The 13,309-nt window shown below is 48.7% G+C and overlaps 1 protein-coding gene and 1 pseudogene across 7 annotated transcripts in view; both read right to left on the bottom strand.

Annotated features, from left to right (window-relative positions):
- Positions 1-1,197, bottom strand: part of VPS13D (vacuolar protein sorting 13 homolog D) — a 295,192-nt gene extending 293,995 nt beyond the window's left edge. For 4 of the 6 annotated variants that reach the window (XM_053575036.1, XM_053575039.1, XM_053575040.1 and 1 more), the window contains exons 1-2: positions 1,122-1,196; positions 498-532 (exon numbers count right to left, since the gene is read on the bottom strand). The gene's annotated coding sequence lies outside the window, so the exon portion shown is untranslated. Of the gene's footprint in view, positions 1-497; positions 533-1,121 lie in introns of all 6 variants that reach the window. The other 2 variants (XM_053575043.1, XM_053575038.1) reach the window with 2 other exon arrangements.
- A 1,141-nt stretch (positions 1,198-2,338) lies between these two features.
- Positions 2,339-3,758, bottom strand: LOC128574469 (40S ribosomal protein S3a-like; annotated as a pseudogene). The gene has a single exon (XR_008376806.1). The product of XR_008376806.1 is annotated as a 40S ribosomal protein S3a-like (transcript).
- Between the last annotated feature and the right edge of the window lie 9,551 nt (positions 3,759-13,309).

The raw sequence follows: 13,309 nt of genomic DNA, 5'->3' as shown, positions 1-13,309 counted from the left end.
ATCAGGAAGGGCCGCCAGACTGGCCAGAATCCCAAAGTGTTTACTTCTAGTCCATTAGGGCTTCTTGACAGCTGCCTGGCACTAACCCTCACCTGACCTCCCCAACCCGGTGGGGCAAGTGACACTGGAGATCTTGCTCAGCCCACCAGCGGGCAGAAAACCGGGTATGACCTTGAGCCAGGCCCCTCCCACGAGGAGAGGCCAGAACCGGGAATTGGAAGAACTGGCAACTGGACTGAGCGTCCCTTCTGGAGGTGGATGAGGCCAAGCGCAGCCGAAGCCAGGGAGCTCTGAGACAGGGGAACCAAGACAGGGAGCTGGGGGTGGGTGCCAACCCAGTGGCTCCACGGAAAAGGGACTGCCCAGAAGGCGATGACCCCACAGCCCTCCTGACGCTCCCTCTGCTCCCAGACCCCTAACCCCCTCTGCAAGCAACACAGACCCTCCACCACCCATTTGCTTAATTCCCTGAAGAGAATGCACCGAGGATCCCATACCTGAGCGGAAGATCTCGGCCAGCCAGGGTGAGACCCTAGAGAGCAAGCGGTAAAGACAGGTTTTAGGCCTCATGTCTCCAACCCAGAGCATAACCTGGGGTGGCTGGTAAAAAGGGTACTTCAGACACTCTGGAAAACTGACACCCTATTCTTAGGCGTAAGGTGGGGGGCTCTCAGAGTGGGCTGCCGCATTGAAACCAAAGTTCAGGCGGACAGACGCAGACTGACACTCCTTATACTCAGGGCGCCAGGCTGCTGGGACCCCTGAACCGGGCCCGGGGTCTGGCGGGGGCTCTGACTCCCCGGGACAAGGGGGCCGCGGTCTCCGTGGCTCAGTCAGCCCCGAGCCTGTTCCCGGGGTGCCCGCGAGGTCTCAGACCCAGAGGGGTGCCCGGGAGAGCGTCAAGCTCGGAGCCTTCGGGAGTACGGACGCTCGAGGGTTTCCCCGGAGGAGTTCAAAGGGTGAGCCGGATGCCGGGGTCCGGGGCTCCCAGCGCCGCGCTCTCCAAGGGCGGGCCGGGGTCCCCAGGACGGAGACGGAGCCCAAGAGGCGACCGCAGGTCTGCGCCAGACCCTGGGGCTCGTCTCTGCCCCTCGTCCGGCGCTGCCCCGCCCAGCCCCTACCTGTCGGTGCCCGGGGTCGCCCGCCTCAGCCCGGCACTGCGCGGCGCTTCCTCTCCGCGGCTCCTCAATGGCGCAGAGCAGCGGCGCTCAGGCCAGACCCGACCCGACCAATCGAGCGGGCGACACGCCAACGCCTGGCCAGTCGAGCGCCGAGTCATCGAGGAGGCGCCCCCTGGCGCGGACCGCCCCTCCTGCAGGGCTGCGGGCGCCTCCAGGGTTCGTGGATGCTGTGGCCTATTACACAGGCTGGAAAACTGAGTCCCAGGGGAGGCAAGGCCACAAACGACTCTGGCTCAGAGAGTATGGAAAGTTAGCATTATTCCTCCTACGACAACCTGATTTCCATCCACAGGAGGGTGCAACTGACCCTCCATCTGGGCTGCTCATACCAGTAATTCATTCTCCACTTAACAGCCACATGGATTGATAGACTGTGCCTTTCCCTGCTTGGAACGGTTCTTCGCCATCCTTCAAGAAAACCAACCTCACAGCAGGGAGCTCTGGCGGGCATCTGTAGTCCCAGCTACTCGGGAGGCTGAGGCAAGAGAATTGCTTAAGCTCAAGAGTTGGAGGTTGCTGTGAACTGTCATGCTACCGCACTCTACCCAGGGCGACAAACTGAGACTCTATCTCAAAAAAAAAAGAAAGAAAGAAAGAAGGAAAGAAAAAAGAAAACACATCTCTTGGCACGGGGTCCATAGCACACTGGTTAGGGCGCCAGCCACATGCACCAAGGCTGGAGAGTTCGAACCCAGCCCAGGCCAGCTAAACAATAACTGCAACAACAAAAAAATAGCTGGGCGTTCTGGCTGTTGCCTGTAGTCCCAAGCTACTTGGGAGGCTGAGGCAAAAGAATGGCTTAAGCCCAAGAGTTTGTCACACTCTACTTAGGGTGACATAGTGAGACTCTGTCTCAAAAAAAAAACAAAAAACCACCATAAAAAAAATTTTTTTTAAACCACCTCTTTACAGCTATGGTCCTGCTGGATTTGGTTCCTTCATATTTCCGCCACTCTCCTCCTGGCCCAATCTGGCCACTCTCTTTCCTGCCCTACCATCCTTCACTTACTACCTCAACCTTTGCATTTTCCATTCCTTCTACTTAGGATGCTTTTCCCCAGACCACTGCCACCCAATAGAAATACAATGCAAGTCACACACCAGAGCCACATAAGTAATTTTACATTTACTAGTTGGTACATTTCTTTTTCACAAATGGGATTCTTTATTTGTCATTATTAAAAACCTGAATTTTAGACAGATTCTTGGACTGGTGGTTCATATCCATCAGCTCGTTCAACTTTAGTACGTGTCTTGTCCCCAGTAGCTTTTCCAGAGCTACTACCTTCACCAGGAAGCTCCATGAGTTTTCCCAATTCAAACTTGGGTTTCTTCAGCACTTTTACTTTTCTAACGAAGACATCATGGAGAGGATAAATAGATTGGCATGCCTTTTCTATGTCTTTTCCAATGCTATCTGGAATCAATTTATTGACAACTTCTTTCAAGTCATTGGTCTGCACCTCTCTGGTCATGATTTCCATCATATTCTTCCAGATTTGGCGAACCTGTTGGTGCTGGGCGTAAGAGGTCTTCCGTATCTGATTGTTGCGTTTTTTAGTAAAACCAACACAGAACAGACGAAGCAAATAACCATCGGTAGTCTTAACATCAACATGAGCTTCAATCATAGTCTGCCATTTTTTAACTATAGAACACATTTTGTCACGGGTAAGATCCATGCCATGGAAGTTAGGCAGTTTTTGCCCTGAACATCTTCAGTAATCAGCTTGAATTTTCTAAACACAACTTCATCATTCTGCAAATCAGCAAGACTCACTTCAAACACACGACCTTTGAAGCCATCAGATGCAATTTTGCTTCCTCGAGTCCTGGTGACTAGCGTTTTCCCAGTATTCCTTATATTGAACACAGCAGGTGCCTTCACATCAGACCAATCTTCCTTAGAAAATGGATCAACCACTTTCTTCTTGGCTCCCTTTCTGCCGCCTTTTGTAAGGCGTTTGTTCTTGCCGACTGCCATGACGGTGCTCAGCGAGCCAAAAGGCTAGTTGGTACATTTTTTAAAAGCAAAAGGAGCCCAGATGCAGTGGCTCATGTCTTTAGTTCTGCCACTTCAGGAGGCCGAGGTAGGAGGGCTGATTGAGGCCAGGAGTTGGAGAACAGCCTGGGCAACAGCTAGAACAGCTCTATGAAAAGTTGTTAAAAATTGGGCGGTGCCTGTGGCTGAAGGGGTAGGGCACCAGCCCCATATGCCAGAGGTGATGGGTTCAAACCCCACCCTGGCCAAAAACTGCAAAAAAAAAAAAAAAGAAAAGTTGTTAAAAATTAGCAGACTTCAGGCAGGGCGCCAAGGGCTCATGCCTATAATCCCAGCACTCTGGGAAGCTGAGGTGGGTGGATTGCCTGCGCTCACAGGTTCCAGACCAGCCTGAGCCAAAGTGAGACCTCATCTCTAAAAATAGGCAGGTTCTGGCGGTACCTGTGGTTCAGCCGAGTAAGGTGCCACCCCCATATGCTGGAGGTGGTGGGTTCAAACCCAGCCCCGGCCAAAAACTGCAAAAAAAAAAAAATAGCCAGGTGTTGTGGCAGGCACCTGTAGTCCCAGCTACTTGGGAGGCTGAAGCAAGAAAATCTCTTGAGCCCAAAAGTTTGAGGTTGCTGTGAGCTATGATGCCACAGCACTCTACCAGGGGTGACAAAGTGAGACTCTGTCTCAAAAAAAAAAAAAAAATAGTGGACTTTATGGCACACACCTGTAGTCCCAGGTACTTGGGAAGCTGAGTGAGAAGGATTGTTTGAGCCCAGGAGTTGGAGGTTGCAGTGAGCTGTGATGACACCATTGTTCTCTAGTTCTAATGACAGAGCAAGACTATCTCCAAGAAAGGCAAAAAAAGCAAAGAAAAAAGTGAATTTTATTTTAATAACTTTTATTTAATCCAATATGTCCCAAGTAGTATAATCTCAAAATGTAGGCAACAGAAAAAATTACTGAGATACATGAGAGGTTTTTTTCTTCTTTTATCACTGCAAAAGCACCAAAATACATATACATGAGAATTGGTTTTGCTTGTTTGTTTTGTTTTGTTTTTTTGTTTTTTGTTTTTTTTGAGACAGAGTCTCACTCTGTCACCCTGGGTGAAGTGCCTTGGCATCATCAGAGCTCAAGCAACCTCCAACTCTTGGGCTCAAGAGATCCTTTTTGCCAGCCTCCCAAGTAGCTGGGACTACAGGTGCCTGCCACCACACTAGGCTAGTTTGTTGTTTTTTTGTTGTTGTTGTTTTTTCTATTTTTAGTAGAGATGGGGTCTTGCTCCTGCTCAGGCTGCTCTCAAACTCCTGAGCTCTGTCTATCCACCCACTTCTGCCTCCCAGAGTGCTAGGATTACAGACATGAGCCACTGTTCCTGGCAAGTGTTTGATTGTTTGCTTGATTGTTTGTTTTGAGACAGAATCTCACTATGTTGCCTGGGTAGAGTCCCGTGGCATCACAGCTCACAGCAACTCAAACTCTTGGGTTTAAGCAATTCTCTTACCTCAGTCTCCTAAGCAGCTGGGACTACAGGCACCCACCACAATGCAAGGCTACTTTTGGTAGTTGTCATTGTTGTTTGGCAGGCCCAGGCTGGATTCTAACCTACCAGCTCTGGTATATGTGGCTGGCACTCTAGTCACTGAGCTACAGGTGCCGAGCCAGGTTATCATATTTGTTTACACATATGTTGCTATCTTTCCCCACTCTAAAAGTACCATGAAAGCAGAGATTTTACCTCTTTCCCAAATGTTTCAACAATTAGACATTGTCTCACATCAAAAAAGACTCAATAAATGTGTTACAAATAAATGAATAAACAATTGGACACTTCACTCTTGTATTATCTCAAGTAGGGCAAAAGAGACACCTGAAGCTCATATAAAGTCAGAAGATGCAGGAAGCAGGATGGCAAAGTTGCAGAGTGTATTTATCATAGTAATTATCAACCCTCATAAAAAATGAGGGTAAGTGTGGGCTGACTCACTCCTAAGCAAGGCCTAGGTGCCTGTGAAGTGGGATCAATCCCTTAGAATCTCTATGCTGGGTCTCCTCAGGAGCTGAGGTTTGAAAATAAAACCCCAAACTCCGCAGATGGAAGGCAGAAGGAAGGCAGGCCTTCAGAGCCAAAAGATCTCAAAGTCCAGATCATTTGGTACAGACACGTGGCTGTACCTTGGAAATTTGTTAAAAATGCAGATGCCGGGTGGCGCCTGTGGCTCAGTGAGTAGGGCGCCGGCCCCATATACCGAGGGTAGTGGGTTCAAACCCAGCCCCGGCTGAACTGCAACCAAAAAAAAAAAATAGCTGGGCGTTGTGGCGGGCGCCTGTAGTCCCAGCTACTCGGGAGGCTGAGGCAGGAGAATCCTGGAAGCCCAAGAGCTAGAGGTTGCTGTGAGTTCTGTGACATCATGGCACTCTACTGAAGACGGTAAAGTGAGACTCTGTCCCTACAAAAAAAAAAAAAAAAATGCAGATGCCAAGGCACCATTTATTCAACCAGCATTACTGAAAGTCTTTGTTACTTCAAGTTTCCTATAAATCTAAATTTACTACACATCAATCCCACTCCTAGGTATTAGCCAAGAGAAACTAAAACATACGTCCCCACCAAGACTTATACCTGAATGTCCTATAGCAGCTTTATTTATAAAAGCCAAAAAGAGAAACTAAGGCAGCACCCGTAGCTCAATGGGTAGGGCGCTGGCCACATGAATCAGGGCTAGTGGGTTCAAACCCAGACCAGGCCTGCTAAAACAAAAAAGTAGCCGGGCGTTGTGGCGGGTGCCTGTAGACCCAGCTACTTGGGAGGCCAAGGCAAGAGAATCGCTTAAGCCCAAGAGTTGGAGGTTGCCGTGAACTGTGATGCCATGGCTCTCTACCGAGGGTGACAAAATGAGACTCTGTCTCAGAAAAAAAAAAGGAAAGAGAGAGAAACTAATCAAAATCCCCTTGGGGGGTGGGGGGGTGGGGAGAGTGAATAAACTAACTGCACTATACCCACTCAATGGAACACTACTCACCAATAAAAAGGAAAACAATACTGATACAGGCACTGTCTGGGAGGAACCAAAACTATTAGCTATGTTAAAAAAAGAAAAAAAAGACCACCTGTTGTAATGATTCCATTTCTATGAAATTTCAGAAAAGAAAAACTATAAAGGCAGCAAGCAGGTCAGAGGTTGCCAAGGGACAGAGATGTATGAAAGGGAGGGAATTTTTTGAGTGATGTAACTGTCCTTTTTTTTGAGATGGAGTCTTCAGCTGTCACCCTGGGTAGAGTGCTGTAGCATTGTAGCTCACAGCAACCTCCAACTCTTGGCCTCAAGTGATCCTCTTTCCTCAATTTTTCTATTTTTTAGTAAAGATGGGAGTCTCACTTTTGCTCAGGCTGGTCTCAAACTTGTGAGCTCAAGCAATCCACCTGCCTCAGCCTCCCAGAGTACTAGGATTACAGGTGTGGGCCACTGCGCCCAGCCCATGTAACTGTTCTTTACCTGGATTGTTGTCAAGATCACAGGGCTGTGTACAGTTGTCAGACGGCATTGAAGTGTAGACTTAAAACTGATAAATTGGCTTGGTGCCTGTGGCTAAAGCAGCTCCATGAGGTGGAGTAGGGATCCCAAGGATGAGATGGTTGCAATTTTAATTATGAATGAATTTAATTTGAAAATACATGTAGTAAGAATAAGATGGAGTGAGACAGGCTAGGGCCAACACGACACAGCTGGTCTGGTGGTTTAGGTCCTATATTACCGTCACCTCCTGTCTCCCATTCTTTTTTTTTGAAACAGAGTCTCACTATGTCACCCTTGGTAGAGTGCCATGGCCTCACAGCTCATGGCAACCTCAAACCCTTGGGCTGGGACTACAGGCACCTGCCAAAACGCCCGGCTGTTTTTTCTTGCAGTTGTCATTGTTGTTTAGCTGGCCTGGGCTGGCCCGAACCTGCCAGTGTCGGTGTATGTGGCTGCTGCCATAACCACTGTGCTATGGGCGCTGAGTCTCCCATTCTTATTACTTTGCAAATTTAGCTCCCACCCTAAAGATGCCCATCTTTAGTAGGTTAGGAGGATTAATTTCGGAGATTAACTTTTGACTTGGAATGTTGTTTTGGCTCATGTATTATGCCAATTATTGTTTGCTATGGGTTATGCTGATTACTGTTTTTTGTTGTTGTTTTTTTGAGACAGAGTCTTTATCACCTTAGGTAGAATGCCATGGCATCACAACTCACAGCAACCTCCAACTCCTGGGCTTAGGTGATTCTCTTGCCTCAGCCTCCCGAGTAGCTGGGACTACAGGCGCCCGCCATAACACCCTGCTATTTTTTACTGCAGTTTGGCAGGGATGGGTTCGAACCCACCACCCTCAGTATATGGGGCTGGCGCCCTACCCACTGAGCCACAGGTGCTGCCTAAAATATGATCATTTCAACATGTAACCAATAAAAAAATTACTAGTAAGGTATTGTTATATAGTTTTTTTGCACTAATGTAAGGGGAAAGGATGGCCTGAAAAGGGTAAAAGTGTTTTCTGTCTTTCTAAACCCTCCCTGTTCTTTTTGGTAATTAAAACCTATTTCACTGCCTCAGGCCAGTGGTTGGGAGGAGGTAGGTGAGTGTCCTCTGTTTTTTTGTACCACTGGAGATGTCTCAAGGGAATTGGTGGTTGCCAAAGTTTTAGCCAAAATGGGATGAATCAGAACTATCAACTATCTTGGAACAGAAATAACCTGAAGCTGAAAACCTCCCCTTTCAAAGTGCTGTATTGGGCGACGCCTGGGGCTCAGTGAGTAGGGCACCGGCCCCATATACTGAGGGTGGAGAGTTTGAACCTGGCCCTAACAAAACTGCAATAAAAAATAGCTGGGCGTTGTGGCAGGCCCCTGTGGTCCCAGCTACCTGGGAGGCTGAGGCAAAAGAATTGCCTAAGCCCAAGAGCTGGAGGTTCCTGTGACCTGTGACACCACAGCACTCTACCAAGGGTGACAAAGTGAGACTGTCTCAAAAAAATAAAGAAATAAATAAAAGTGCTGTATTGGCTCGGTGCCTGTACTTCAAGCGGCTAAGGCGCCAGCCTTATACACCAGAGCTGGCTGGTTGGAATCCAGCTGGGCTGCCAAACAACAATGACAGCTACAACCAAAAAATAGCCAGGTGTTGTGGTGGGTGCCTGTAGTCTCAGCTATTTGGGAGGCTGAGGCAGGACAATTGCTTAAGCCCAGGAGTTGGAATTTGCTGTGAGCTGTGACGCCACGGCACTCTATTAAGGGCGACATAGTGAGACTCTGTCTCAAAAATAAATACATAAATAAATAAACAAATAAGTAAATAAAAGTGCTACATTTCCTCTCAGTAGCAGGGAAGCAAAAGTTGATACTTTAAGAGTAGAGCCTATTGGGCAACTCACTCATTCCTGTAATCTCAGCACTCTGAGAGGCCAAGAGGGACAGATCGCTTGAGTCCCAGCTACTCAGGAGGCTGAGGCAAGAGGACTGTTTGAGCCTAAGAGTTTGAGGTTGCTGTGAGCTATGAAGATGCAGAGGCACTCTACCCAGAGTGACAGAGTGAGACTCTAAATAAATAAATAAATAAGAAAGGAGTCTGCCAACCTGCTCATTTGCTGGCAAATTAATAAACTTTCCATTCCTTCTCTTCAAACCACTTGTCCTCATTCTTCTGATGCAGCCTCAGGGAAAAGTGCCAATGAGATAACACTAAGTCTCCCATGTTCAGTAGATTGCATTGAGATGTATTTTACACTTTTCAGTTTGAACTAGCTCCTGTTTCAAGGGCTCAACAGCCACCAGCTTGAGACAAAGGGAGACCCCGTCTCTAAAAATCAGTGGGCGTTGTGGCGGGCACCCATAGTCCCAGCTGAGGCAAGAGAATCTCCTAAGCCCAGTAGTTTGAGGTTGCTTTGAGCTATTATGCCACAAAACTCTACTGAGGGCAAAAAAGTGAGACTCTGTCTCAAAAAAATAAAAGAAAATACAGACAGCCTGGGCAGGGGTGGTACTGTCACCCTACAGGACACGAGACCAGAGAACACAGCACAGCTCAGAGACCAACCTCCTCATCTTACAAGTGGAGATTCTGAGCTCCAGAGAGGAAGAGCAGCTGTTGAAAGTTCACAGGCAAGGGGTGGCGCCTGTGGCACAAAGGGTTAGGGTGCTGGCCCCATATGCCAGAGGTGGTGGGTTCAAACCCAGCCCCGGCCAAAAACTGCAAAAAAAAAGAAATTTCACAAGCAAAATAGCAATGGACCTAAGGCAGACCTTGCCTTTAGGCTTGGCTTAACTTCTCTAGGCACACTGCCCTAGTTAGTTTTGAATGTGAAGCTCAAGGCCAGGCTCAGACAGAAGTCTTCCACTTTAAATAAATCCTGGCTCCCTTGACTTTCTTGTGAAGTTCTAATAAGCTGGTTATCAGAAGCCTCCCACAGTAAACAGACTGTCTACTTGCTCCTGAGATAAGTATTGTACCCAGCCCTGCCAGCCACAGTGTCTTCCTCTGCAAAGCAGGGATAATGGGTACCCTGCCTAGCTCCTAGGGCGGTTACAGAGGTGGAATTGCGCAAGCTTCCTTTTGCAACTGTTAGACCAGGCAAGCTGTGGTGCTTCCCACGCTTTCAGCTCAGCTGAGACACTTCCCACCACACTGAAAATAACACCCAATGTTGATGCCACACTTCAGAGGCCACCGTCCCCAACCTCACATCCCACGGTCCCAGAGGCTGTCCCCCCTTCCCCTCACAAAGGCATCTGCTCAAATGCCAGCGCCTCAGAGATGGCTTCCTCAACCCACCTTGCAAACTGGCAGCACTTTAGGCCCTCTCTGCCCGCTTACATTGCTTAATTTTTTTCTTGGTGCTCCCCACCACTGGGCATATCTTACGTGCATTTCTTTCCACAGCCCCTCCTAGCATGTCAGGGACCTTGTCTGTCCTGTCTTACACACAAGAAAACAGCAGCTGGGTGGCGACTGTGGCTCAAAGAAGTAGGACGCCAGCCCCACATACCGGAGGTGGCAGGTTCAAACACAGCCCCTGCCAAAAACTGCAAAAAAAAAAAGAAAGAAAGAAAAAGAAAACAGCAGCTAACGTGTTTTGAGTGCTTGAAACTTCCTCCTACTTCGGGAGAAGAGGCCGCTGCGTGCCAGGCACAGTTCTAAGCATTTAGCAGAGGGTAACTCAGGTGATTGCTCCCTCCGAGGGATTTTACAGATCAGGCCAGCTCCAGGCACAGATAAATTCATTCATTGTCTGAGGTCACAAAAGCAGCAAGGGGTGCAGCCAGGACCCACACCTGGGCAGGTAGGCTTCTAGTCCACCAGAGTGCTCCGGAATGGTGATGAGTAAGCAGCTGAAGGTCAGGGTGGGGCAGAGGGCGGAGGCTGGAGGAGAGAGGAGAGGGCGTGGACTAGTCTTATCTAGGAAGGTGAAAGAGTGGCAAAGAGGAATCAGAACATGTTCCCTCCCCACCCAAGTTGGGCCTGGCTCAGCAAAACCACTTGCTCTGTCTTGGTTAAAGGAAAAGAAGTAGGCAGGGAAGATGGCTGCACCTGGCACTTGTTGACTGGGTACATGTCAGACCATCCTCGGTTGCTCTAAATTTACCCCTTCACACGGCTCTGTCCGGTACTTCTTCTGTCTCTGCAGATAGGCAGTGGGCTGCGGGTAGCAGCAAGCCCCAAATCCGGGCACAGCAGGGTCCCTCAGGCTCAGCACCAGGGCGCTCAAAGTCTAGGAGAGAAGGAACCAAAGAATACAGAAGACGGCAGCCTCTTGTCCCCCCCCCCAGAAGGGGCTCATTCCAGTGTCCATGACAAACACTCTGGCTCAGCTCAGTTTTCATACATTAACATCGCAAGAGTGCTGTCATTGTCACCATTTTTTTGAGAGTCTCACTCTGTCGTCCTAGGTAGAGTGCTGTGGCATCTTTGCTGACAGCAACCTCAAACTCTTGCCTTAGCCTCCTGAGTAGCTGGGACTACAGGCCCCCATCATCACACCTATTTTTTTTTTCTATTTTTAGCGATGGAGTCCTGCTCTTGTTCAAGCTAGTTTGGAACTCCTGGACTCAAGCAATCCACCTGCCTTAGCCTCCCAGAGTGCTAGGATTACATGGAAGCCACCACACCCAGACTATTTATTTAAATAATTAAAGCCAAGAAGCTGGGCCAGGTATGGTGTCCAGGCCAGAAGTTTGAGACCAGCCCAAGCAAGAGCTAGACGTCGTCTCTACAAAAAAAATAGACGGGCCAGACATGGTGATGCATGCTTGTAGTCCCAGCTGCTCGGGAGATTGAGGCAAGAGGATTGCTTGAACCCATAGCTTGAGGTTGCTCATATGATCATGTCATCACTCTCAAGCCTTGGTAACAAAGTGAGATGTGGCCTCCCAAAAACCAAAATAATTTTAAAAAAGAATAAAGCCACGAGGCTGGGTGAGATCTGCAAATTAGGGAGGGAGAAGAGGCAAAGGGTCAGGGTCCTGGGCCACTGACAAGGTAGGGAGGAACCAGGCAAGGAGGCAGACAGCCCCTAAGGTAGCAGGAGAGCCTGAGAGCACAGGCTCCTGGAAGTCAGGGGAGGGAAGAGTTCCAAATTGTTTTTTTTTTTTTTTTTTTTTTGGCCGGGGCTGGGTTTGAACCCGCCACCTCTGGCATATGGGACCGGCGCCCTACTCCCTGAGCCACAGGCGCCGCCCATGGAGGGAAGAGTTCCAAGGAGTGGGGACTGATCATGAGAGTCAAATGTGCTGGTCAGTGAAGGAAGACAAGGACAGAGGCAACCATTGAATTTAGCAGCGCGGGGGCCGGTGGAGACCTAGACAATAGGAGTTTGTGTGGAGTGGGGGACAAAACCAGAGAACTGTATTTGTGACTAATTGTATAACAGGTTATTTTAGTTTGTTTGGTGCAAAGTGTAAAGCATTCCAACAAAGGATCCTTTCTGGTGTGTATTTTTTTTTTTTTTTGGCCGAGGCTGGGTTTGAACCCACCACCTCCAGCATATGGGGCCAGTGCCCTACTCTTTTGAGCCACAGGCGCCGCTCTGTAGATATATTTTTTTTTTGCACCCATGCTATTGCTTACTAAATGTAATAGTCTGATCATGACACTGAATAAAATGTCTTAAAAAAAAAAATGTGGGTTGGGCGGCGCCTGTGGTTCAGTGGTTAGGGTGCCAGCCCCATATACCAAGGGTGGCCAGTTCAAACCCAGCCCCGGCCAAACTGCAACAAAAAAATAGCCGGGCATTGTGGTGGGAGCCTGTAGTCCCAGCTACTTGGGAGGCTGAGGCAAGAGAATCGCCTAAGCCCAGGAGCTGGAGGTTGCTGTGAGCTGTGTGACGCCACGGCACTCTACCAAGGGCGATAAAGTGAGACTCTGTCTCTACAAAAAAAAAAAAAAAAAAAAAAAATGTGGGCTGGGCACCCATAGCACAGTTATTATAGCACCAGCCACGTACACCGAGGATGGTGGGTTCAAACCTGGCCCAGGCCAGCTAAACAACTGCCACAAAAAAGTAGCCAGGCGTTGTGGTGGGCGCCTGTAGTCCCAGCTACTTGGGAGGCTGAGGCAAGAGAATCGCCTAAGCCCAGGAGCTGGAGGTTGCTGTGAGCTGTGTGACACCAAGGCACTCTACCAAGGGCGATAAAGTGAGACTCTGTCTCTAAAAAAAAAAAAAAAAAAAAAAAGTGCTGGCTGGGTGCAGGGGCTCACGCCTGTAATCCTAGCACTCTGGGCAGCAGAGGCGGGTGGATTGCTTGAGTTCATGAGTTAGAGACAAGTTTTCACGTTTCTGAGCAAAAGTGAGACCCCGCCTTTACTAAAAATAGAAAAAGAAAAACTGAGGCAAGATCGCTTCTGCCCGAGTTGGAGGTTGCTGTGAGCTATGGCAACAGCTTGACATGCTGTCTCAAAAGGAAAAAAAAAAAAAAGTACCGTAAAATTAGTCTACTCCGAAGTCATTTTGGTAAACTTCCCCCATAGTGAGAAGTAGCATTCACTCAGGGCAATGCCAGGTTCTATTTGAAATGCATTTACAACTTGCTTGGGTAGAGAAGCCATTGTCTTCAAAAAACTTGGGCGTCAGTTAACTGACAGTTACTGCTATGACCTGAAGT

This window comes from Nycticebus coucang, chromosome 22 (assembly GCF_027406575.1).
Source record: "Nycticebus coucang isolate mNycCou1 chromosome 22, mNycCou1.pri, whole genome shotgun sequence".
Classification (NCBI taxonomy): domain Eukaryota; kingdom Metazoa; phylum Chordata; class Mammalia; order Primates; family Lorisidae; genus Nycticebus; species Nycticebus coucang.
This window is presented reverse-complemented; position numbering and strand designations above follow the sequence as displayed.